General features: G+C 35.6%; 1 long non-coding RNA gene across 3 annotated transcripts; it reads right to left on the reverse strand.

The window, feature by feature from the left end:
- Window positions 1–1,691: 1,691 nt before the first annotated feature.
- On the reverse strand, window positions 1,692–27,354 carry LOC138157867 (uncharacterized). 3 transcript variants are annotated; one of them, XR_011167488.1, is made up of 5 exons: window positions 27,278–27,354; window positions 17,733–17,908; window positions 16,285–16,377; window positions 4,907–4,993; window positions 1,692–3,143 (listed from the first exon to the last, which is right to left on the reverse strand). It is a non-coding gene; the product is annotated as an uncharacterized lncRNA (long non-coding RNA). The 3 variants fall into 3 exon arrangements; XR_011167487.1 differs by having other exon boundaries at window positions 27,176–27,333; XR_011167486.1 differs by lacking the exon at window positions 27,278–27,354 and adding an exon at window positions 26,944–27,169.

A 27,354-nucleotide genomic window follows, 5' to 3' on the forward strand; every position in this document is an offset into this window, starting at 1 on the left:
GGAGGGCTTGAGAGGTCATGAGCAGTCAAGGATAATACCTCATTTGTGAGCCTGAGACAATGGCATTGCCCTCTACAGTAGTGGGGAAGGAAGGACAGGGGAAGGGCTTTGGGAGAAAAATGCTGACTTCAATTTTTGTCATGTTAATTTAATATGTCTATTGGACATCCCATTTGAGATGACTAATAAGTAGTAAAGATGAGATATTGGAGGCCAGAAGAAAGGTTAGGGTAGGATAGGTAGATTTTTAGAAGCATCACCATAAGATGGCATTTAATGAGTTGATGAGATCAAGGATTGAAGAAGTAAAGGCGGAGGAGAGGAGAAGACCAGGAAAGAACCCTGCAGGACACCTATGATTGTAGGGGGTAATCTGGATGAGGATTTAGCAAAAGAGCATGAGAAAGAGTCACATAGATAAGAAAAAAGCAGGGAGAGTGGTGTCCCTACACCCTAGAAAAAAGAGAATATTAAGAATGATAAACCGTGTCAAAAGCTCTAGAGAAGTCAAGAACTTTGATAGTTGGTAACTTATAATCTTCATGCACTTCCTGGAACACTGAGAGGATGGGCCAGGGATCTAGTGTGGCATAGAGACAATGCCTACTTGAATCCAGGTTTTCTTGACTATGGAATTTATTCTCTATCCCCATTACTTTGCTAGTTCTTAATATAATGGAGTCTGAGGTAATATGGTCCTGATCAGTGATTTCATTGGGGTAGGTAAAGAAATCATTCCTATGTTGAAAATGTTATGTTAAAATTATAGTATGTTTTCAAGGGTAACAAGGTTAAATGGCTTTCTGTAAGTCCTAAAGCTAATATATGTATATTATATATATAATACACATTACATATATTATATGTATACCTGTAAATATACGATATATAACATATACATTATAGATATAATATATGTATAGATATAATATATGAGAGAATTTGAAGTCAGCTATTTTTCTGACTGTAAGGTAAACTCTCTATTCACTATGCCAAATATTTTTTTTTGTTTTAAACACATGCACAAACACGTCTATATGCAAAATCGCATACATGCATAAACACACATACATATAGGCATTATTTTCAAAGGACTTGAATAGTGGGTAAAGAGTTCAGCTTACAGTCAGAAAACCATGAGTTTAAATATCACTCCAAAGTATGTGTATTTGCATGTATGTACATATATGTACGTGTATACATGTTTGCATGTATACATAAATATATGTGCACATATGAATAGGAGAGAGAAAGAGATTGGAACGTAGTGAAGGGGTATAAGAAGAGAACTTTCAAGTGAATTAAATGCTCACCTTTTGACATTTACTGTCTGGGTGACCCTGGGCAAGTCAATTAACTTTTTGGTGCTCTGGGTAACCTCTCTGAGACTAGAAGTTAAAGAAGTGAATTGTGTTGCTGGAGTGAATTTCTTCATCTGTGAATTCCCTACACTATTGAAATCACAGGTTATATGTATATATGTATGCACATATGTGCATATATATGCATGTCGAGAAAGGAAATAAATTATTATATGTATATAAATGCAGGTATATATATTATATATACGCAGATATATTTAAACTTTTTTTTGCTTTAATATTTTTAACAGACATCATTTCTGATAAGGAGCAGGATACTTACAGAAAAAAAAGCTGAAAAGGCTTGTATGAACTGATGAAAAATGAAGTGACCAGAACCATGAGAATATTGTTGTAGCAGCAAGCACCCTTGCATAGCCACGGTGGCTGCTAGCACAGGTTCTTAGATCTGCTTTTCTAAAGGAAAGCAACTCAAAATGGGTTAACAATCTTACTTTAATCAAACATATATCATTTACCTAGTCCAGGGGAAAAAACAGCACCCTGAATTTTAGAGAATACAAAAAGTTACAAGCAGACAAAAAATACAGACAGAGAAAAAGATCAGCAGACAGGGCTTCCAGCTGTCTGACCATTACTTCCATACCTAGTTAGTTACCAGAGGGGGAAGCACCAACATCTGGGTTTTCAAAGATGGGGGTCTCAACGGCTGCCCAGCGTCTCATCCGGCCAAATCACACAACTCTTCCCTAAGTAGCCCCAAACCAAAACCTCACATCAGGGTATATATAACCTTCTCCTGGCTCAGAGAATGTAACAACCCTCTTGACCCACTACCCAATTACCAAGTAACAAGGTGTGAGCATTCCTGAAAAACAAGCCTCCCCCCACAGGCTAAATGTGACCAGATTCAGCCTATTAGGGGGCAGAGTATGTTTTCAAATCAGGGAAGGTTGTCAGAGTCACTTAAGCTTATCAAAGGGCCAAGGGACAGGGGAGATCTTCAGATTCCCATTCCCATAACATTTGTACACAGTAAAAGCAGCATTATACAATGATCAACTGTGAATGACAGCTATTCTCAGCAATAAAATTATCCAACACAGTTCTGAAAGACCTATGATGAAAAATACTATCTACTTCCAGAGAAAGAGATGAAGGAATACAAATGCAGATTGAAACGTACCATATATTTTGCTTTTTACTTTCTTTTTGTCATTTTCTTTTACAATAATAGAAATGGGAAAATATGTTTAACATGACTGTGCATGTATAAACTTTATCAAATTGTTTGCCTTCTAAGTTGGGGGGAGGTAGGATAGAATTTAGAACTCATAATTAAAAAAAATAAGGTTAAAATTGATTTTTACATGTAATTGGAAATAGATCCTTAAAAAAAACATCATTTCCAAATTGCTAGTCTTTCACCTTCCTTTGATCTTAGTTTTCCAGAAAGAAACAAGGGACGAAAGTGAGTTTATATAAACTAATTCCTTTCAAAGCATTTCAAATGCCTAAGAATCAATAGGGACTATTCCACATACACAGTGTTATCTCTGCAGAGACTTTTGGTAAACTAAGAAATTGATATCTTCCAGGCTACAATGTTTTAAAATTAACACTTGAGTGATTTAAAAATAATAACAGGGGAAATACAGGAGCAGTATGTTCACAGAGTTGCCAGTCTGCCTTCTTCCCTCTCTTCCTCCATTGTAGAAATGTGCATCTTCAGTTCTTACACCCAGCATGATGCCCTGGCAGGTGTGCCATCCCAGAATGCTGATGAGCTCAAATGGCCACAGGCAGCTAGCTCGCTATCATCTGGGATATTAAAGAAAAAAAAAAAGAAAGGAAAGGAAAAGAAAGAAAGAAAGAAAAAAAGAAAAACTTTCAAGGATAAGAAAGGTTAAAACTTAGCACCAAAAGGCAATGGACCTGTCTGTCAACATTAGTTGCTTTATGTTAGAATGGTATTTTTTGACCTTTATTTTGTATTTTCATAATGACTAACTTCATAAGCATTCAGGCATTTACTGAACCAAGCAAAGCTCTATCTGTATATGACAACCTTCTAAATAGGTCTCATTTACAACAATAATTTACAAGCTTTATAGTTTGCAAATGAATCTACCTGTCACCCAAAGTCTAATACATGTTATTTCTGTTCTTTTATTAAAGAATCAAACCTGGCTATGCATGGATAAGCTTGACAGAGCCTAAATGCTGACTTGATATGATATCTGTATTTTGATCTCAACAAAAGATATAAAATGATCAAATGTGATAATGTATGTAAAACACCTTTCACACTTTACAGCATTAAATTATTTGTTATTTTGCCTTGAAATTGCTTTCAGTTTATGTTTCATGCATACTTACTCACAGATAGAGTTGGTGTCTGAAGAGGAACTTCAAAACTCCTAGAGGCCAGGATTTATTTCATTTATATTTTGTATAGCCAGTGCCTAACACAGGACCTAGAATATAGCTGACTTTATTTGTTGCTATTTTTGCTTGAACTGAATTAAATATCATATCTGGCTTCTTGAGTCATTTTGATTGGTGAAGGATCATGACCATATGACAACAAATTATTAAAGTTTAACAATGAGTTAAAGATAAACTTGACAAGAGTATAATGGGGGAAACATGCCTAGAACTGGTTGAAATTAAAAAGAAACTGATAATTTTGGTGCACTATGTTATTATTTGCTGTAATTTGGCGTACTATATTATTATTACATGCAAATATATATACATCTAGGTGAGTATATATATATATATGCAGATATTATACTACAGTATTATGTGTCAATAGTACAATGTCATAGTCATAAAAGTTAATGTGATTTTTTGGAGTGCATTGACAAATATTATGTACCAAACATAGGAGGTGAAAGTCTCATTGTCCCCTACCCTGGTCAGATCACATTTGAAATACTCCATTCAGTTGTGGGTGCTATAGGTAAGAAAGAACATTGACAAGTAGGAGAACGTCCAAAGAAGGATAACACAGATGGTGTTGGACACCACAAGCCGTCTTCCTTTTTGTCTTGCCTCTGGATTCTGGGGACTCTGGAGGAGAGAGTGAGGCTGATGTCTTTGCAAAACTCTGCTTCACTAAGATGCAATCAATTCACAAGACATCACCCTTGTGATGCCATTGGTCCTCTTCAAGAACAAAGAAACAACCAAAACGCCAAGATCATAGATTGTGAGGAGTCTTGACAAATGTCTTGTCTAAAGACTCAGAGTAAAGTAGGCACATTTGCATTCAGTTAGGCATTAGAGGCAGCTGAAAGAAATGGTGATGTTTTCCTCATAGGAGACAGAGGGTGCATGAGAGTTGCCTCGAGGATTTCAATGACTATTTTTGGAAAGAGTGTAATTCTGCTTATTTTGGGGAGGCATAATTTGGAGCAATGGATGGGTGTTCATTCAACAGAGGGAAAGTTAGACACGATATCAAGGAAAATGCTCTAAGAATTAGATATCACAAAGTGAGCAAGAAAACCTTGGAAAATAATGGGATCCTCCTTTTTGGATTTCTTGAGACAAATCCTATGGGATCATATCTTAGGTACCTTGTAGAGCATCTCTTGTATTTTGTTATGGGTTCATCTTCTGTTATTCCTTCCAGTATTGAAAAGTTGTGATTCTGGCCTCATTCCCTAAGTAATGAGAGAAAAAGGGAATCAGTAGGAACAAAGTCTTGAATGCCCCAGGTCTTGAGTTTGAATTTAATATAGTAGACAATAAGAATCATCTCTCACAGAGTGATTTATAGTAACAAAATAATGGCTAGCATTTATAACAGTTTATGGATTGCTAACCAATTCATATATATCATCTCTGGAACTAGCATTAACATGTAATTTAAAGGTTTATTTCTACATGTATTATCTCACTTAATCTTTGGAGCCAGTCTGTGAAGTAGATGTCATTTTTATACTCATTTTACTTATACAAAAAAACTGAAATGGAGAGAGAGGAAGAAACTTGTCCAGTCTCACACATTTGATGAGCTTCTGAGGCCAGGTATGAACTTGGGTCTCCCTGACTTTCAGTTCATTGCTTTAACTCATTTGATCATCTAGCTGTCTACCAAATGCTAGCTATTATCTCATGTCCTTGAGAGCAAGGATCATTTTGATTCCATCTTTTTCAATTACAAAACCTGTAACATATAGGGTATCATATATCATATTTCTTTAAGGTCAACCCCACAGGCATTATTATCCCAATTTTATAGAACTGAGCTCAGAGCAGCTAAATGGCTTGCCACCATAAAATAGGTAGTATTTGTCAAATGGGATATTTCAGAACCAGCATCCCTTTCCTGGCTTGTAATCATGTTTTTTTTTAATTCGACATTGTTTCATTGGACAAATAGAATGAGGAGAAAGACTTTAAAAAAACAACAGTACAGCCATCACAATTATCCAGGCATGATGCTAGAGAATTGATTAGACTTTCCAAAGCAGAGGGAGGTGGCCAACTCTGGTTCTTCCACAATTTCCCTTAGTAAATAATAAAAAGTCCAGGTAACCCCAAGAATTCACTAGATGAATAAAAATTGCTCATTGGGTTAATCCAATGAAGAAAGGATTTCTTATTTATGTCACATTATGGGAAATGTAAGGCCAGGAGAATAGGGTTCTGTCAATAATCTATTCTCAGTATTGTGGGGAACATATGAGTAACTCCACCTTGTTCCTGAAGGAATATTCTTAGATTTGTTGTTATTGCAGAGAGGGGTAACGACTTTAACTGTTCTCACTTTCTAGGGTAGCTCATTCTCTACTAATTCAATTTTTAGTAATAGAAACTTAGGACGTTTCTATTAGGAATTTTAGGAATAGAAGCTACTTGAGAGTAGCATAGAATGCATCATGATTTTAGAGGTGAAAAAGTCATTCTAGTCTAGCCAATCATTTTCCATCTGATACCCAGGAGAAATCAACGACTTCCTTAGTATATAGCTATAAAGGTAACAGCATAAGCTGGAGTAGAACTCAGGTCTCTTGATCTTCAGATGCTGGAAATAAATGAAATAAAGGTCTTTTTTATATTCTGAGATAATAATGTTTAGTATTTGAAACATATAGGAGGTTGCAAACCTTTCTTTTTTATCATGAGACTAAATGATTTCATTAATTTTCCACCTTGATTTCTCATGAAACACTCCCTCTTTAACATGTTTGTTTCTTTATGATTAATGAGAACAACCAACCTAAGTATATTTAAACTTTTGTCATTTTTCCCCCTGTTCATTGTTAATGTTAAATAAAGTCATTTCAAAACTGAAGCATAATAAACAGAGGGGTTAGGAACTAGATTTCTGAGTCACATGATATAGGGGATTCCCAGGTGTGGGAATCTCTACTAGTAATGCTTCTGCCCTGCAAATTTTGATCACGAAGAGTTGCTTGGGGCACTGAGAGTTTAAGAGATGTCTTGAGTCTTATCATCTAGATACACTGTACAGTCTTCCCCATAAATACAGCATGGAGAATCATGAATACTTTCCTTGATTATTATCCACATTTTGTAGGTTCTGTTCATGAGTTATTCCTTCTCCTTGTCAAAGGCAATTCAATTCACTTCAAAACTCAATAAATATTAGGTCTCTATTCTTTGCTAGACACTGTCTAAGGCTTGGGGAGAAAAGGACAAAAAAGGTTTTGATCCCTTCCCTCAAGTGGCTAACACTCTAGAGGGGAAAGTGATATCAAATGTACATAGATATAGAGGACTGAGAAAGTTGGCTCAGTCGGGGGGATTCCCACAAAGTTTGGTGACATCCTACATGCTTCTTGGCAGGTATAAGGATAGGGCCCTATTCTCCAATTTGGAACAGGTATAAAAATTCAAGAATGCTTTCCTATTTACTTACATGAGGATTGTAATAGCTGACATTTATGTGCTGTTTTCAGGGTTATAAGATGCTTTATAATTTTTTTTCCTTATTTTTATCCCTCACCAGAACTCTGAGATATAGACGCTTTTAGTATCCTCTTTTATAGATGAGGAAACCAAAGCAGAAAATGGTTAAGTGACTTTCAAGGGTCAGCTAACTATTAAGTGATAGAGGTTAAATCTGAACTAAGGTCTTCCTGACTCCAGGTCCAGTACTCTAGCTACGGTACAAACAAACTGCCTCTGGTGAAGTAAGATATTTTTTGTTAGCTACTCAGCTGGAACTAGGTGATGCATATAAAAGGCTCTAACTAAAAAAAAAAACATAACCAAACAAATAAAGAAAAAAAGACCTTAGTTCACGAGAGACCACACCATTGAGGTGTCTGCAATTCACTCCCATCTCAACTTGCTCTCTGTCCTAATTCAGCAAGTTGTCTTCACTCTGAGACTTGCTCTACCAATTGATAATTCCCTGGCCAGGTCACTATTTTGTGAGAAGCCTGATCTTAGAAGAGAAAGTGGAAGAAGGAAAAGAATTAGAAGAAGAATAAGTGGAAGAAGGAGGAGGAGGAAGAGGAAGAAAGGAGAGAAAGAAAGAAAGAATAACAACTACAAAAGGAGGAGGAAAAGAAGGAGAAGGGAACACAAGTCAATGGAGGAGGAGGGAAGAGGGAGAGAAATAGGGGCCAGAAGTATTTGGTGGAGGAAATATCTATGTAGCACCTGAAGGATTTCAATGCTAGTTCCTTTTGATTGTACCTCCTTCTTCCCTTGTCTGCTGAACAATCATGATAAATGATAGGGAAGAACCACTAGGTTATCTTGCATTCATGTATGTTGGGGAAAGGTAGAGAACAAATATATTGTTAGATGGCTGGCTTCCTGGTATTTTTTCTTTACAGAGCATTGGCTGGGGCAGAGCAGGGCCAAGAAGGTTCCAATTTGACAGTAGGAAGGGATACCTGGCATGAGCTATTTCTGTTTATTCACCATACCTGTCTCTATACTGCTAAAGGTAAAGTTTCTATGGCACACATATGATGTTTACTACTTGTGACTTTTGGTCATGGAGAATGTCTAGCATTCTTATTGTATGTAGAAACCCTCATAGCTTGTGGTGTTCATTTATGTTGGACAGATAAAAATTTAGGTAGAACCTTTATGAACAAAGTGCATCTGTGTAGAACATGGCACACATATAAGTTTACATTTTAATCTGTTTCTTAAAAGTGTTTAATTACCATGAAGAAAATGGTGCGAAAAATGATACAGATAATAGGTTCCCTAAGTATCTAAGGGAATTATTCTGTGACAAGAAATTTAAATAATAATTAAAGGGATTAAAAAAGGGACAAACTGTTCAACTTGGGAAATAAGTGAAAGATGTGATCCCCATTGTCTTTGAGCAAAGAGTCAGAGGCCAGAGTTTATTTCAAGTACTGAATGCACCATTTACTTGTTAATTTATTTTATTTATATTCGAAAAGATAGGAGAAAGAAAAAAGAAATGCAAAACTTTTATCAAAAATTGAGTTCCAGGGGAAACATTTAAAACTTGACCTTTCTTCTAAGGAAGGATCATAAAAAGAGCCTGCTACAAAGTTCAATAAAAACAAGAAATTCTCTGAATTTGTGGGATGGAGGTGTGAAAATTCACACTGGACAAACTGGTTCCATACTGCGGTCCCTTGAGATGAACTTGAATCAATTGGATATCTTCATGGAAATGCAACCTCTAAATAGATCTTTTCAGGACTTTTGAAAATAATCAGCAATTTCCCTTCTTAAAAATGTCATCTAATGTCATAACTAGCATCACTAATATCATAAAAGGGTAATTATTCTGGCCATCCGCTAGCCCATTGATAGTTATTGTTTCAACTAAAAGAAAGACTACATTTATATCCAAATACTGCATGCCTTTCAGGTGAAATCTGATCGATGCAAAAGTCCTGATCTCACTTCATTTCTTTCCTTGACTGCATCTGACCATTAATCTGCTTGATGATGTTTGAATTTTTCTCAAGAAACATCAATTTCTTTCTGACATCTATTTATGTTGTTACAATTTTTATTATTATTTTAAATTTGATATATGTTTCCGCTAAAGATGCTTTAACATCATTTCTCATGTGACTGCCTTTTAAAACTAACCTGGCTCCATGATCACTCTTCTTTTTGACTTTTTTAACTGGAATTTGTCATGCTGGTGTTGGTGTTCTGGAAGACAGAACTGGGTAGGAGGAGAATTCCTTTCAATGATTTCCTGCTGTATTAACTGCTAACAAAGGGAAGGCTTGGAAGGAAAGGGATTTATTTATGCTTGCATATTGAGGGTTGTCACAGAGGTTGGAAGGGGACCAGGTAGGTGAGGGGCTTAATGGAAAAAGGAACTGGTGATTATTTGGTGGAGAGTAGGTATAATTGAAATCAAGTAACTTTGTATGAATAATGAGGTATTATTGTATTATTTTACAGGATAGATGGGAAGAATTACTTAGTACAGTATGTGGTGATGGTCTTGAGTGTTTTCTTCTGTTTTTTTTGCAGTGTTTGAATTTTCTGTGGTGTGTCTTTGTGTGTGTGTGTGTGTGCGCACATGTATATGTCTTTCAAAAAACATTTATTAAGTGTTTACTATAAGCTGGGCACTCTTAAAAAATCTGGAGTTTGGAAGTAGTGTTCATGGATGGCTCTGTTATTCCAGAGTCTAGGCTTGGGTTACTCTAGTAACCTCATGCATCATGTATGAGGATAGTAATAAAATGAAACTGTGAATCCAGAACTAGTTTACCATTGGCTTTCTGAATTGTATCAGATAACATTGAATTAAGCTTTTTATTCCTAGAGAAGGAATCTCTAGGGGAACAGGACAGTGTAGCATTTTTCAAAAGTCAGAAAAGAACTCTTTGAGTGTCTCTTAATTTTCATTTGTTGATAATTAAAGGGTAAGTTGGAACTAATACCAGACCTACTATGACTTAGAACAATCTCTGTCCAGCAAAATTTCCATTTAGATAATTCCCTTCTTTTGTGTTCTGCTATCTTGACTATATAGCTATAGCTGCAGTATCTCTCTAAGTAGGAGATTTTTTATACCTTAATAACATATACATGGAAAATGATGATAAATACAGACCTATGTTTAATGTCTTTAAGGCCTTTTCTTTTTCACCAAAATATCATCGTAGAACGGTGGGGACTCTGAAGCATGGTATTACAGCTTTCTGCAAGATCAGGGAGGTCCTATCAAAATTGCAGTACTCAGTGACAAAGTACGCCTGCAGTTCAAACACTGGGATGGTTAACTTTGTATACAGAAGCTACATCTAAGTGCCAGAGTGGTGGCCAGGCAAGGGATTTTTTCAGCCATGGCAACTTTAAATAACATTCTACAAAATTATAGAGAAATTCTACAAAGCAATGAAGGGATTATCTACACTGATGAAAAGCTATTGAATATCTTCCCAGACTATCATGATTAAAACCTAGTTTTAAAAAGCAAAAACCTAACAAAAATACCTACAAAAACTAAGTAATGTGCCAAGGACCTGTGAAAAAAATGCTTTCTTAGGAACTTCCTACTCTGGGAACTCCCTTGATATCTCATCATTTCTAGGATTTAGTGCTTAAATCCTAGAGATTTAAATGGTTTGTTTAAAGACAAGCAGTTAATAATATAATAAGTAAGTCCCAGCACATAGTAGGTGCTTAATAACTGCTTGCCCCCTTTCCCATCTAATTGATTGTGACAAAAAGTTTGGTCTGTGATAGTGGTTTAATTACATTATTGGTTAATGGTTAGTTTCTCTGGGATATTTGGAGCTTTCTCTCCTCTCTCTCTCTGTTTCTCTCTCTCTCTCTCTCTGTTTCTCTCTCTCTCTCTGTCTGTCTCTGTCTCTCTGTCTCTCTCTCTTTTTCTCTCCTCTCTCCTCTCTGTCTCTGTCTCTCTCTCTGTCTCTGTCCCTGTGTCTCTCTCTTTCTCTGTCTCTCTGTCTCTGTCTGTCTCTCTGTCTCTCTCTCTGTCTCTGTCTCTCCCTGTCTGTCTCTCTGTCTCTTTCTCTATTTCTCTCTCCAGCTATATATTTACAGGTACAAACACAATTTTTTCCACTGCCCTTACATTGCCACCAATGAAGGTGACATGAAAACAAAGGTCACTAAAACTGTGGATAAAGCGATTGACTTGGAGACAGGAAGATCTACACTCACCATCATCCTAAATCATCATAATCTTGCAGCTTTATGGCATACAACATCTCAATATATGGAAAAGGCATAGAGAAGATTAAAATTAAGTGGAAATACAAAGAAGTGCAAACATCCCTCTTTTCTAGTTTGCTACTGCAGTTTTATCAAGGACACTTTAAATGAACCAACAGAGACTGAGTTATATCCTTTATATTGCTACAAAAAATAATTTATAGCTCAATGTTCACAGATAATTAAATACAAAAGAATAATAGAATGTTAATAACTTGTCCTAATACTTTTTATTTCAACCACATTTAAAAGAGGGAAAAAAGATAATGACTAACAACAGCAACATCAAAACTATGTGGAAGTATAAAGAAGCATATCCTTCTATAATTGGCATCATCCTAAAAATGCTTTTGATTAGACTAAAAAAATTAGCCTTTCTTTGAATATTTTTAAAATCATTAAAATTGATCATTTTATTCACCTACATAATAATACATAAAACATTAAATATAAACAACTGAAAGCAGGATTGTGATTTGTCTCAAGGAAATGTCTATGTGAAACACATGGGGAAAAAAGATAAAAAAAAGATCTTAATGTAATTTTACCTACTAAATTATGCTACTACATGATGTTGATAATAATGCAACAAATAAGATTATCTTACTGTTATTGATAAGAGGTTGTTCTTGTTTTAATGAAACTCAATTGATTGAATTAATCAATTAACAAGTCCAATAATGCATCTCTTCATGTGGTATATTAGAGGGTTGAAATTAAGTCAGGAAAACTTGGTTCCAATCCCTTTGCTACTATTTACTAGCTGTTTGATCAAGTATAGATTATTTAACTATTCTGAGTCTAAATTTTCTACTTCATAAAATGAGAAAGATACCTATAAGGAAATATAGATTAGAACAATCAGCTATTAATAGTAGTATAATGAATTTATAGGACATATCATCTTTTACCAAATTAAAAAAATAGTTGGGCTTTCCCCTCCCAGAAATGAATAACTATAATAATTGTATTTAATCAAAGTATTCATAATTATTCTGAGGCTTCTATGATTACACCTTGTTGAATTTTCTGTGGGACAGGCTATTCTTTAATTCCCAAATACATGATCTAGTCTCTTGATCCTTGCTGATCTTATATCTAATTCAATGATGGTTCCTTAATTTTTACAGTGTACATATTTTATTTTTCAAGAGAAATGTTCCAGTGGGATTCACCTTGTTTTTCTTCCTATAAGTAAGTTTGATAACTGAACACTGTCATGGAATATCACTAGTCTATAATCTTGTCATAGAAAAGAAATAGATGCTTATTGACACAGTTACAGCATGAGATGGGTTCAGTGGTTGCTCTGTCATTCTCTGAGGTAAAAGTATCTAAGTATCTTTTTTCCTCTATGTTTCCCATTTTCTTGTAGAAATGTATTGTCTATAATCAGTGTCAGATTGAAAGTTGATTATAGTCAACTATGCTAGTACAAGCCACAGCAGTGCAAACATCCCTACTTTAGCCTGTCAATATCCCTTCACAATAATCTAAGAGATTTTTCTTCCTTAATAATAGGTGTTTCTGGTCTCCATGTGGTTTCTTTTTGGTTGTTGATTGATTGATTGATCGATTGATTGGTTGATTTTTATTTTGTCTTTCAAACTCTTTCTGCTAAAACTGCCAACAATGGTTTCAATTACAATAATGGTCATGGGGTTGTACATTATGAGCCATAACAAAGTAAACTGAGACCAACCCATTAATTTCATATAGGTTCCCTTAATACCTACTAGGTGGTAACAACTTTAAACTCCTAAATAAGTCAGGGTAGAAAAAGTGTCCTCAGAGTGAAAGATTCATTAATAACATCCCTGGTCTTACATTGTTCTGCTTCAAATGTCTTTGCCAGAAGTTTAGGAGTAGTGCTGATTGTACACTTTTGAGAACTTGAAAAAATTCTGCTTTAGTCAATTTGGCTCTTTGTGAAACATGCATCTTTCATTCCCACCCTTAAGTCAAACAGAATCCACAACACTACAGGATAGCAGAGAACTCAGAGGCCATCCTTCTTAAAATGAGAGATAAAGTGTTCCATTGACTTCTTTTTTAAATGTCTTTAGGAAATGATACACCCCTGCCTCCTCCCACCACCACAAATTCAACCAATTTAAAAAACATATTCAAGGTCCAATATGCTTTGAGGTTTGTGGCTTTGTACACTTTTTACTTAATCATTGCTTGGCACTGTATACTTATAGGACTGTATATTTAGTATTAAAAGAGGGCTTAGAAGCTACCCAGTTCATCTTTATCATTTAACAGATGAGAAAACTGAGAAAGGTTAAGGTGATTTACCCAAAGTCAAATAACTAGTAAGTATCTAAAAATGGTATTTCAATCTAGATCTTTCAGATTTCAAGTCCATTGTCTGATACACTCAGCCACATAGCCTTACCATGCTGATTTCACTTAAATAATTTATTGTAATATTCAAATATTCATGCACTAAAATAAATTATTATAACCCATCTTTCCTTAACAGGAGAGGAACATTTCTTAGTACATCTCAAAGCTAGTCTCAGGTCAATAAAAGCTGTCACCTTTAGAGAGGCTGACTTCTTGCCTCTGACACATAACAGTCATGTGACCTTGGGCAGATTACTTAAACTCTCAGTGTCTCCAGGAAATGCTTTAAGGCAATTCATCAAAGAGCAAGTCCTGATTTGTATGGAGTGGAAAAAAAAATATATATATATACATATATATATATATCTCCTATAATAAATAAATCACATCTGTTGTCCAAATTTCTTAATTATGTGTGGTAACGTCTCTATGTGCATAGTGTGTGGCTCTTAGAATCTGGAATATTTGGTTTCCAATGTTACCTGTGATACTCTAAGTGCCCATAGTCAGCAAAAAAAAAAAGATTATTTGAAGATTTTTTAAAAATGGGAATTTATCTAGCCAAGGTGAGGTAGAGGATAAGGAGGCATTGAAAAGAGAATTAATTCATGGGGTTTCAATGTGGCATCAAATTTTGTTCAGGTAGCTTACTCCTGAAAGGAATCAGCCATCCAGATAAGCTCTAAATACTCAGTACTATATTCAATTTGGGATAGCTCCATGCTCACCTTAAAATTAGCTGTACACTGGCAAAGGCACGTATCTATATACACCTGGGTTTCTGTTCTTTTTTGAAGGGTCTTAAAAGTCAGTGATCCTACAATAGCTTTCATCCAACTATGAAACATCACATTTACCTTCTGGTCCCTTGACAATGAGTGATTACCTAAATATTCTTGATTCATTTCTAAGGAATGGCTAAGGGATCTCTCATTGTCCTGGCTGTCCATCTCTGAATTTTGCCAGGTTATTAATCTTCTTAAAATATGATGTCCTGAAATTCACATGGTATTAGCTAAGTGGTCTAACCAGGGAAAAGAACAGTCATTTTATTCTGTATTTGCTATAGAAACTTTGCCTGATAATGCAGCCCAACATCATATTAGATTTTTTGGTTTGTTCTTACTTGTCATCACACATGAGGCATATTGCAATTGTCATGCACTAAACACTCAAAACATATATTTTTAATTTTGATTTGCTCAGCCATGCTTCCTATGCCTTGTAATTGTGAAGATGATTATTTGAGCCTAAGTATATAGGATTTTACTTTTTCCTTATTGAATTTCCATTATTTGATTCAGATCATAATTCCAGCTAGCTCTTATATTCAACAATTTCTAAATCCACTTAATTGTACTATAAGCAAATCCAGATTATCTCTATTCTTTCCATCAGAATAACATTTATTAACTTCTTTATTGATAGATAGGTATACTCTAACTATAGTATGTCCCAAGAGTAGTTCCTTATCTAGTACTTCCTTCCTTCTTCCCTTCCTCCCTCCCTCCCTTCCTTTCTTCCTCCCTCCTTTCCTTCCTTTTTTCCTTCCTTTCTCTCTCCCTTCCTCTCTCCCTTCCTTCCTTCCTTCCTTTTTTCCTTTCTTCTTTCCTTCCTTCCTTCCTCCTTCCCTTCCTTCCTCCCTCCCTCCATCCCTCCCTGTCTCCCTCCTTCCCTTACGCCTCTCTCCCTTCTTTTATTGTTTTTAGGTAAAGTGACTTTCCCAGGATCACAGATTTCATAAGTATCTAATGCTGGATTGGAACTTACGTCCTTCTGAGGTCTTCCTACTATCTACTCTGCCATGTAGCTACCCCCTAATAATACTTTCAAAAATGGAACACAGCTTAATGTAGCATTATATTTTTTTATAAAGTATGCTGGGATTTTTTAGGATGTTTTTCCTTCTAGATATTTATTATACATCCTTTTTATAAACAATTCCAAGAATAAGTCATGAAAGTTGGCCTATTATTAGTAGGGTTCATTTTCTTCTTTAAAAAAAAAAGAAGCATCTCGGGGGGTAGACCCAAGATGGCAACATAGAAGCAGGAAAACTCTGTGACCTCCCCCCATAACCATCTCAAATACCTATGAAATATGACTCTAAACAAACTTTAGAGCTACAGAACCCACAAAGTTATAGAGGGAAACAAATCTCTCACTGAATGAAGCCCAGCAAGTGGACAGGAAGGGATCCATTGCAGTGCACTGGGCGCAGAGCCCAGCCCTGAGTGAGCCTGGGGTTTAGCTTCAGGGTGAATACCATAATCTCAGAATGATCAAAATCATAAGAAAAGAAAAACAATGAAAATATATAGGTTAATGTATATTGAATTCAGAAAGGACAAATTAAATAACTTAAATTTTAGGTGATGAAGATACAAAGACAAGAGGAAGTAGTCATCTTCCTCATGGTGCTTACCTTCTATTGGGTATTACCATCAAGATTTATTACTCATGCAGTCATAACTGATATGGCATCACTTGTTTCTGTGACCAGAAAAGGATTTCATACCTTTGATAGAGAGTTGATATGAGAATCAAATAAGAGATAAAGTGGGAAATGATTTAAAAGTCCTAAAATGTCATAATAGTTATTTTTTGAGAACCTAGAAGTATTCTAGACACAATGCTAGGTTTTCAAGATACAAAGCACATCATAAAAGAGCCCCTGTTCACAATAAACTTATATTCTAACAGAAGAGAGAATTTATATATTTAAAAGTAGTTCCAAATATATTGCTTATTTGTGGGAGGGGACAAAAGGGATAGAAAGGGGCATGTCTACAGTAGGAAAAACTTCATGGGAAAGTTTATGTTTGAACTGATTTTTGAGGAAAATTTATTGAATGGTATCTAAGTATCTCAAAACTACTGCATTGATGCTTTGCCTTCTGACAAAGATTCCTATAAAGAGCAGATTTGTCTCCTCTAAATAAGGTTCTTTTCTTTTTTCTTGTGTGCAAGTTTTTGACATGTCGGTCAAGAACACTGTTATATAATATGTTGATAAAATGTTAGCTGTGTCTATCCTAAACCTTTATATCTAAATGAAGTGTACTATTCAACATTTTCCTCATCTGTATTAAACTTACTTCAATTCTGATACCATTGCTACTAACATTTATGGACTTCCACTTTGGGAATGATTTCCAAAGATTCTTAAGCAGCCACTAATAAAGCCAAGGCTTATTTGAACATTTGAAGAAAATATTACAAAACTTTGTCACCAAAATGATTCCGTATAATTGGTTCTCAATGTTTTTTTTAATCTTACAATTCTGTTTTGACTATTAAAATGCATATTTGTTGATAACAAGGATAATATGATGATGAATCTATGATTTCATTGATAAGTGCATTGCCTTAAATGATAATAGACCTCAGTCCACTCAAGTTCTCTCATCGTGTACAATTAACTCTTGCCCATGTCATACTCTTGTGGGAAGGGATGGATCTTAACATTTAGCCACAGCTTCCAGAACATTTAACATTGTGTGAATACAAATGAGATAATCAGATCATCCATTGCTTTTCCCATGTTCTTACTTATATAATTGTCCTATCTTCTTCCATATTTTTCCTAGGATATCCCTTATACTATTTCTCTTAGGCGATTCTTCCTTGACCAAAGTCAATACTCAAAAATGATTTGCCTCTCTGATGCCCTTTGGGTAATTTGGAACCTAATTATTTAAAGACTGAGTTATTCTATACAACCTCATAGCTCTTCTGATTGTATGTCAATTTCTACACAATAATTGTTTTCAATTCACTTTGTTTTATCCTGAATGGTTAGGCCAAACTCTTCTGAAATATATTCAAAAGTCTGAGCATTTGATTTAGAAAATGTGGTGTGACTGATCTTACTATTGGATGGAGTGAATATGGACTTCCTTCCTTCAGCTGTGAGACATCTCTCTCTTTTTGCAACTTTTGGGGGTTATGTTGCTGCTCTGAAGGCAATATCAAAGGAAGAAATCACAAGTTGGTTGGATCAATCTTCCCATCCATGGAACAAATCCTCAGCTTTCAAGGTGAATGACCTGAAAGACAGAATTCATTTCGATGAATTTCTTCTGCAATATTTTTTTAAAAACCAATCCATTATTTTAGACTTATGCCTTTTCTTTATATTTTAATGAGATATTTTCTTCACTTTTTCCAGAGTCTAGCTAACTTACTTTCACCAATTTTAATTAAGTTTTATTTTAATTTGTTGTTGCACTGAATTGCAAAAATGAAAAAGTTCAATCTACCTCTGGATTGTTTTAATTTATTTTTCATCTTACTCCACTGTTAAACTGAAAATTTACATGACTTTCAATGATAGAGTATCTACTTTACAGAAGGATTTAAAAGAACAATAGATTTTAATGCCCTTGTTAAAGGCCTAAAGATAGTTATTTATTGAGCACATGAAATGTGCCCTTAATTTCCAAATATCCTTATAAAATGTATTGAAAAAGACAGTCATCCTTACAGTTAAAATTCAGGGGCTGTGTGTGTGGGGAAAGCCACACTAACCAGAGCCAAAGTTTACTTCTTGGACACAAATCTACACTTCACTGCTAATCAGAGTATATGAGCCAAAATTGATAACACTGGTAGTGGTGTTGATGAGATCTGTTGTGGGGCACTTAATATCTGTTTGTTACCAGTTGGCCTCCACCCCTTCCATAATTTTGGAATATGTCTAAGCATTCCCATCTATACTCCTCAATCAAACATTACTTAAGCAGATATTCATGATCAGTTATCCTCACATTGGTGGGACCAGGGCCATCAAATCATACAATTATAGATCTATCATAGATTATAAATTATAGCCACTTAATTCAACTTCTTAATTTTTCAAATGCGGAAATTGAGGCCCAAGGAAGTTAAGTAATTTGACTAAAGTCATAAAGATGACAAGTGTCAAAGGTCAATTCTGAACCATAGTTTTCTGAATCCAGAGCCAATACTCTGACATTTGGCCATAGTGTTTTCTTTTAAAAAATCAAATATTTTATTAGAAAATCCACAATAAAAATCAATATAATCTCTCTTTTTATTTTGTGAGTTTAAATTAATCAATTTAATTTTTTAAAATGCTCCTTTTCTTTTCACATCATCTCTATTTCTAATTATAATCATTCCCTTATAAGACAGAATAAAAACAGAAAAAAAATACAACTACATTTTAACTTCCTTTATTTCTGGAATAGTTAAATGGAGATAAAAGACAGAAGACTGTTTGTGTAAAAAATGATTCAATGAAATACACAGGCTATTATCACAGACATAATAAACATTTAGATGCCTGGAAGAATTGGGAAAAATTTTGGTTTGATAATATATTTTTTAAAATATGTATAAGTGAAGATGTAGCTTTCAGGTGGGATTTGAGGAATATTCAACAGAAAATAAAATGTGATATAGATATAAAACTGAAATCACCTTTGAAAAGATATAATTTGACCTCTCATTTGTAAGGGAATGATCTGTTTATTTGAACTGACAGAGCTTTGGTTTATTAAAAACTCGAGAAATGATTATGAAGAAATACCATTCAATGGCACAAAATTATACGTTAGAGCATCTGAAGTGAATTTATGCTTCCTCAACTCATTTGCATATACCTTTTTTCCAACTTAATAAGCTGGTAAGTGTTTATTAAGGTCCTACTACGTGCCAAGTACTAAGTGCTAGGAATATGAAGAAAAGCAAAAATCACATTTTAATAAAAAAATAAAGCAAACTTGAAGTCATGTAAATATCTGTTAGGGCTATATGATCAATAATACTGTTCATGTTAAGGAAAAAGGTTGGTGAGTTTCTACCTTTTAAGTACAAAATGAGTCAAGGATAACCAGAAGGTTCTTATTTGAACCATTCAAAGCCATCAGAAAATTGTTAGGATAGGCGACTAGACTGGAGATTGAAGAATGGTAGGATAGAAGAAGCAACGAGGGGGGAGGGGGGGAAGGGGAGGCACTAAACATATTTTCTAGTGGCTGTTTTTGAGATCAACAGCTAAAACAGGCAACTGATGATTAGGTTTTGATGGTTAGTTACTGATTGGCTGAATGAACCCTGAAATTCTACTCTGTTTAAAAAGGAAATGGCAGACTAGGGAAAGACAGCTATTGCTGCTACTTTACTATTAATTAGAGATGACTAGGCTGTTTTTTCAGCTCAGAGACATAATCTGAGCTGTTTACTGTGCCTTATGTTTTTACTGGATAACAGTATCATGGGAACCGAAGAGCTGACTGGACTGGTCTGTATAGCCTAGAGATAGCCTTTCTAATGGAATTTGCAGTTCTCTGGTTTAAAGGAAAATGCTATTCAAATGAAGAAGTAATACCCCCTCACACCATTATTGGTTATTAATTTAATTTGATATTATTGTAATAATTCATTCATCCACTTTTGCTTATGGATTTATATTTTAAAAGAGAGTGTAAGTTGAAATAATTTATGGATTCTACTTTTGGTTCAGAAGAGATTTTGCCTAGCTTGAGAGCAGTGAGATTGAGTAGATAAGTAATTGACTGTGAAGTAGATCTGAGTGACATTAATGTTTCTGGATGGACCAGTGACATCAGTGTCTGAGCACAAGGGTTTTCTTCCCTCATGTACATCCCTGCCATATTCCTCTGTGTGTGGGTATGACCACAATCTTCCAAACATATTGATTGCTTTGGTTGACAATGCAGTACAGGTTTATATGTGGATTTTGGTTTACTTTATTAATAAAATACTTGATTCATGTTTAAGTACTGTGATTTTGTCATCATCATCATCTTCATCACTATCATTATGTTTGTTTGCCTTTTTGCTGAATTAAGAGTTGTTCAAGATCTAAAACTTCATCATGATAATGCCACCTATATAGACAGAACTGCAACAGAGACAACTCGAGAATTAAAATAAGAATATGAATATCTATCTCTACCATAGTTACCTCTAAGACTCTTAGATAATTTGAGTTTAACTGTGTAATGTTGATCTTTGTCTGAGAACCTAGACATGTCATAGTGAAAGCATGTCATAATGAGTGCGCCAACCTCAGGAAAGAGTGGTGTCTGCATTCTCTAGTTGAGGAGTTGACTTTGGAGAAGTGTTCAAAGCCATATGTATGAACAATACCTGAAAAACTAATAATCCTCATCAAAAGACACAATTATGCCCAGTTCTCCACACCCATACTCTCCTACATATGCAAAATAGCCAAGGGAGTACCTTTTCACATCTCTATTTTAGGGTAGAGTTTGATAATTAGATAGGTAGATAATAAATAGATAATTCAAATTTTGAAACATATATTTTTGTTGCTTTTAATTAATTTTAATGCATAAAATATGATAACATTTTCATTGTTTCTCTAAGTTTTTATTAGGATTCATTATTAATTCATTCCTCTTCTCTCTTCATTTGGACTCCATTCTTCTAGGGCACTTTACTTTGTTTCTTTGTTTAGTTTTGTTTTATCTGCATTACTCCAATAATCTTTCTGGATAACTTCTGATAACTCTAACATATACAAAGCAAGTGCAAATATGGTTTATTCTCCATGATCTCAAAGTTCCCATCCGGCTATGACAGGCAGTGGAATAAGTGACTAGATTGTCCAATGTGAGGTTAGTGGAGATGGATTTGAATCACAGCTCTCTGCTCTGTATTACCTCTGGAATCTTCAGCAAATCACTTAACTCTTCCAGTTCTTAGTTCCTAATCTTTAAAAGATAAGGGATGGAATAAATATCCTCTAAGTTAACTTCCAGCTCCAAGTGAATAACACTATTATCTTAGCCAACATCTTGATGGAGGAACATTGCTGACAGCTTCCACTCCTTAAACAAAGCAATAATGACCTCTAGGAGGAAGGTCCTAAATATACTACAATGACTAGATTGAGTCAAGCCTGTGATCCTTTAATCCAGAAATTGTTCTGGTGTAGTTGTATAGCATTTATTTATTTATTTTTGCTGAGATTATCTTGGTCACTTTCTCTCTATTAGAAAAAAATCAGGCACTGAGATTAGTGTTATAAGTTCTAAAAAGATAAAGAAAGTAACTTAAAAAAATATATATATATATCTTCTCTCTTTTTTATTTTTAGTTTAAATCATTCATTTCTGCATGATTTTGACATGCAAATTTTCTCCCCAATTTTCCTACCCACCACCCCAAAACAGTGATCCCACTGAATATCCCTTCCCCAAATCTACTTTCTCCCATATCTTCCTCCATGCCCCCTCTGACTTTCCAGTGGGGCATGGTGGATTTCTATGCCCCAGTGCCTGTATATCTCATTTCCTGGTTAAATGTAAAATAATAATAATAATAACATATTTAAACATTTTATTTTAAAACTTTGAATTTCATATTCTTTCCCTTCTTCACTCATCACCCACCCTCACTGGGAAGATAAGAAATTCAATATAGGTTGTACATGTGTGGCTGTGCAAAACATTTCCATAGTGGGTATATTGTGAGACTGACTATATTTACCTCCATCCCCTCCCACCCCTCACTTGTTCTATTCTCTACTTTGATCCTGTCCCTTTTAAAAGTGTGTCCTTCCAACTTCCCTCCATCCCCCCAGCCCAGCCTCCCTTCCATTATTCCCCCTCTTATCTTCTTCTCCCCTACTCTCTTGTAGAGTGAGATAACCTGTATAGTGTGTATGTCATTACCTCCCTAAGCCAAATTCAATGACAATAAGGTTGACTCATTCCCTTTTGCCTTCCTGTACTTCCCCTCCATTGCATCAGTTTTCCCTTGCCTCTTCTATATAAGATAATATTATGTTCCTCTATCACCTCTTAATTTCACCTTTTAAGCATCATCCCTCCCTATTAAATTGGTCCTGTGCCCTCTGTCTATGTATACCTGTACACATATATGCACACATTCACATATGTATTCATATGCCCATATACCCTCCTATATAGACATATATGTGTGTGTATATATATATGTGTGTGTGTGTGTGTGTGTGTGTGTATGTATCTATAAATGTGTGTGTGTATATATATTTTGATTCCCTTCAACTATTCTCATACTGAGAAAAGTTTCATATGTTACAATTATAATTTTTCCATGTAGGAATGTAAATAGTTCAACTTTGATAAGTTCCTTATGATTTCCCTGTTTACCTTCTCATGCTCCTCTTGCTTCTTTTATCTGAATGTCAGATTTTCTATTCAACTCTGGTTTTTTCATCAAGAATCCTTGAAAGTCCCCTATTCCATTGAATGACCTTATTTTCCCCTGAAACATGATACTCAAATTTGCTGGGTAGGTGATTCTTGGTTTTAATCCCAGTTCCTTTGACCTCCAGAATATCATATTCAAAGCCCTTCAGTCTCTCAGGGTAGAAGCTACCAGTTCCTGTGTTATCATGATTGTGTTGCCACAATTTTCAAATTGTATCTTCCTGGCTGCTTGTAATATTTTCTCCTTGATCTTGGAACTCTGGAACCTGGCTATAATATTCCTAGGAGTTTTCTTTTTGGTGATGGGTGGATTCTTCTTTTTTCAGGAGGTGATCGGTGGATATTTCAAACTATATTTTTCCCTCTGGCTCTAAAACATCAAGGCAATTTTCCTTGAGAATTATTTTTTTTGCACTTTTGTTTTTTGGAGGGCAATTGGGGTTAAGTGACTTGCCCAAGATCACATGGCTGGTTTTTGTGTTAAGTGTGTGAGGCTGGATTTGAACTCATGTGCTCCTGACTCCAGGGTCAGTACTTTTTTCATCGCACCACAGAGCTGCCACTGAGAATTTCTTGAAGGATGATTTCTAGGTTCTTTTTTTGATCATGGCTTTCAGGTAATTCAATAATTTTTAAATGATCTCTCCTGGATCTATTTTCCATGGTTTTTCCAATGAGATATTTCACATTGTCTTCTATTTCTTCATTTGTTTGGATCTGTTTAAAAACATCTTGATTTCTCATAATGTCATTAGCTTCCATTTGCTCCAATCTAATTCTGAAGCAATGATTCTCTTCAAGGAGCTTTTGAGATTTCTTTTTCCCATCTGGTAAATTTGGCTTTTTATGGCATTCTTCTCCTCATTGCGTTTTTTAGCCTCTTTTGCCATCTGTTTTTTTTTGCCATCTATTTTTTAAGGTGTTATTTTCTTCAGTCAGGTTATTGACTCTCATTTCATAATTTTCTTGTGTCATTCTCATTTCCCTTCCCAATTTTTCCTCTAATTCTCTGATTTGGTTTTCAGAATCCTTTTTAAGCTCCTCTATGGCCTGTAACCAGTTCATATTTTTTCTTGGAAGCTTTTGGTGCAGGAGGTCTGACTTTGCTGTCTTCCTTCTGTTCCATGCTTTGATCCTTTTTGTCTCCAAAATAGGAATCTTATGTAGGATTACTCTGTTTGCTTTGCTTCCTTTGCTTACTCATGTTGCCACTCAATTACTTGATTTTTGAGCCTTTTGCCACAGTAGAATTCTGCTTCCACAGAGGAAAGGTTTGTCCCAAATTGCTGGGCTTTTATCAGCTGCTGGAGCTATTAGGTGGATGCCCTCTCTGAAGCCTCCAAATGCTCTCTGGCAAACTGTTCGTGCACCCCAGGACCTGCACCATAGACAGCAATCCTGATTCAAGCAGATTAAAGAAAGAGTGATTACCCCTCAGAATGGTAGATTGGTCCCCTTACAATCTGCAGGCCTGGGACTCTGAAGCAGACATGCGGTGGACAGCTGCAGACCTGTGGATCCTCAACTGCTTCTTGCCTCGGGGGCAAAGGCTGGGCTGCACTTCCAAATTCCCTGTTCCAGCAAAGTCTACACAGACCTCTCACTTTGTCTTTGGCATTTATGGGTTGATAATTCTGGAAACCTCCACAGCTCCTGGTGATCTGAAGTCCTTCTAGCTTGTATCTGGGCAGGCCGACCTGAGGCTAAAACCTTGGGCCCACCTATGGCTGGGATCAGCTCCCACAGTGCTGAGCTGGCCCCTTCCTGTCAGCCTTCTGGGCTGTCTTCAGTGGGAGGTTAGCTTCTTTATGTCATTTTTGCATTCTGTAGCTCCAAAGTTTGTCTAGAGTAATTTTTTTCCATGAATTGGAGGAAGTGGAAGCTGGAGGCACGTGGAAGTCCTGTTTCTACTCTGCCATCTTGGCTCCATCTCCAAAAGTAACTTTTTAAAAAATCCTAAATAATAGTAATGTATATTTTTATGAAAATAGTAATGCCCTGCTCTGAAATAAGATATATTTATTTTTACTGTTATGTATCAATTTTCTTTCCCTCCAAAGAAAAATAAATCACTGCATTAGCTAAAAATCTCATGTTATTTCCCCAACAAAGCATATTTAAATGTGTTATCAATTCTGCTGGTGAAAATTATTACTTTCACTACCAATGTGCTTTTTATTTATTCAAGCACACAAAATATCAAAACAAAACAATACACAATGTAAAAAGAACTTTGAAAATATGTTAATGCATAGATTAAATGTTTTGCATGTAATTAAAAAAGTCTGGACAAGGGATTTTAATATTTTTTCGAGTGTATTATTTGGATTAAAAATGTAAAATAATACAATTAAATAAAGCAAAATAAAAGTAATTTTGACTTGAAACCAAGTATACACCCTCATTTCAAAAGAGACTTGAGGTCCTTTTTTTAAGCAATTGGGGTTAAGTAACTTGTTCAAGGTTACATGGCCAGGTGTTTCTGGGTGGATGCTAAGTGTCTGAGCCCAGTATTTCATCCCCAGGTCATCCCGACACTGGAGCCAGTTCTTACTCGCTGTGCTACCTGGCCGCCCCGAAGTCCTTTGTTTAAACAACTAATGTCTAGGATTATTAGGTATAATCCTAGGCCCTAGATTTATTTCAAAGAATATACAATTCAGGTGGGCACAGGTCACTCACTGGCTGCATGCTGAGTTGGATTAGTGTCCTGCCTTTGAATCCTGCCTTGCACACATACAACATGAACATGAAGCATTCACTTAACATTTCAAGACCTTCTGGACAAATATTTAAGGCTTTAGTTAGATTCTTTTGTTTTTTTTTTTCTTCCAGTTTCATATTGTTGCTTTTCTTTGTTTTCAAAGAGGACCGTGACATCAGGCAGGTACTGCCATGACTTGAAAGTGAATTTAAGTGACGCAGGACTGTGCAAAGTCACCAGCCTTACCCTCTCCTCTGGAGCCATTTGGATCCAGTGTCAATATAGAAACCTTCCAGCTCAATAGATACAGAGCTGAGAGTTCTCATAGGTCATTTTATCCAACTTCTCTTTTTGATGCATGAGAAATCAACATGCCAAAGAAGATAAACAATTTGCTAGAGGTCATAAAGAGGGAAGTTGGGAATTTTCATCATTTGACCCCAAATCCAGCTTTCATTGCCACTCTACTATTCTCATTCCAGGAGACCCAGAGCGAAGAATAATGGGGTAAGAAGAAATAATATTGGGATAATCAAGCACATAAGGGCACATTTTAACGTTTGGATGGGTCCTTGTTTGCAAATATGCTCATATATATGCACCTATCTTAAAATTTATATATCATTGGTGTCATATAAAATGTTTATTAGGTCATTATTGCATACAGTACATTGTTAGTAATTGTAATGCCATGCACAAGCAGCTTTCCAGAAAAATGCTGCTTTAAACAGCTTCTAAGGTTCTGATTACACAATATAGTGAATAATCTATTTATTCAGTAACAAATCAAAGCAAAACATTCACAGAAAGTCAAGGTCCAGCATTCACAATATTCCAACTTATCACAGAAAAATCACAATATGGTATTTATAAAAGCTTATCATCAAGATGGCCATATAGTTTCCAGCATAGTGGCCACAAAGTTTTGAACAAAGAACAATCATCTCAAAGTACAATAGTCAAAGTCTTCCTCTCATGGGGCACACTAAGTTAACTCAACCAGTCACTTATTCAGCAATCAATTACTAAGTATCATTAATCACTATGTATAATCATTAGAAAATACATAGACCCTCCACCCCTAGGTCACTCCTAAACTACAATTTCATCACTACTCAGTACCCATGGAGAGGTCTTTTCATCGTGACTCGAGGCAGGCAACTCCTACCTGAATCCACGAAACAGTCACTTGGATTCAAAGGCAGACAGCTCCCAGTTCCTTGCCCAGCTTTCTGGGTAGGTCCTGCTCCACACTAAAGTTCACAGGGTCCAGTCCATCTCAAATCCTTCACAATTACTACTCCCAGGAATTCAAGGCTCAACCAAGCCAAAAAAGTCTTAGCATCCCAGTCATGCTTCCTCACTCTTCTGAAACTCATTCAAAAAAAAATCAGAATCACCTTATCTAGCCTAGGGGGTGGGGATGAGGGTGATCCTGGGCTCCTGGGCTCCACTTCAGAAGAAGCTCTGCCACCACAAGTTCTCAGGAAATTTTTACTCACTTCTCAATTCTCATTTATCTTCTGTAGCTGCTCTGCCTCCAGATGCTGGTCCCAAGAAATTCAGACCTTCCTCTCTG

This window comes from Petaurus breviceps, unplaced genomic scaffold, assembly GCF_028583685.1.
Source record: "Petaurus breviceps papuanus isolate PSGF00001 unplaced genomic scaffold, PetGlider_PUasm1.0 173, whole genome shotgun sequence".
Classification (NCBI taxonomy): Eukaryota; Metazoa; Chordata; class Mammalia; order Diprotodontia; family Petauridae; genus Petaurus; species Petaurus breviceps.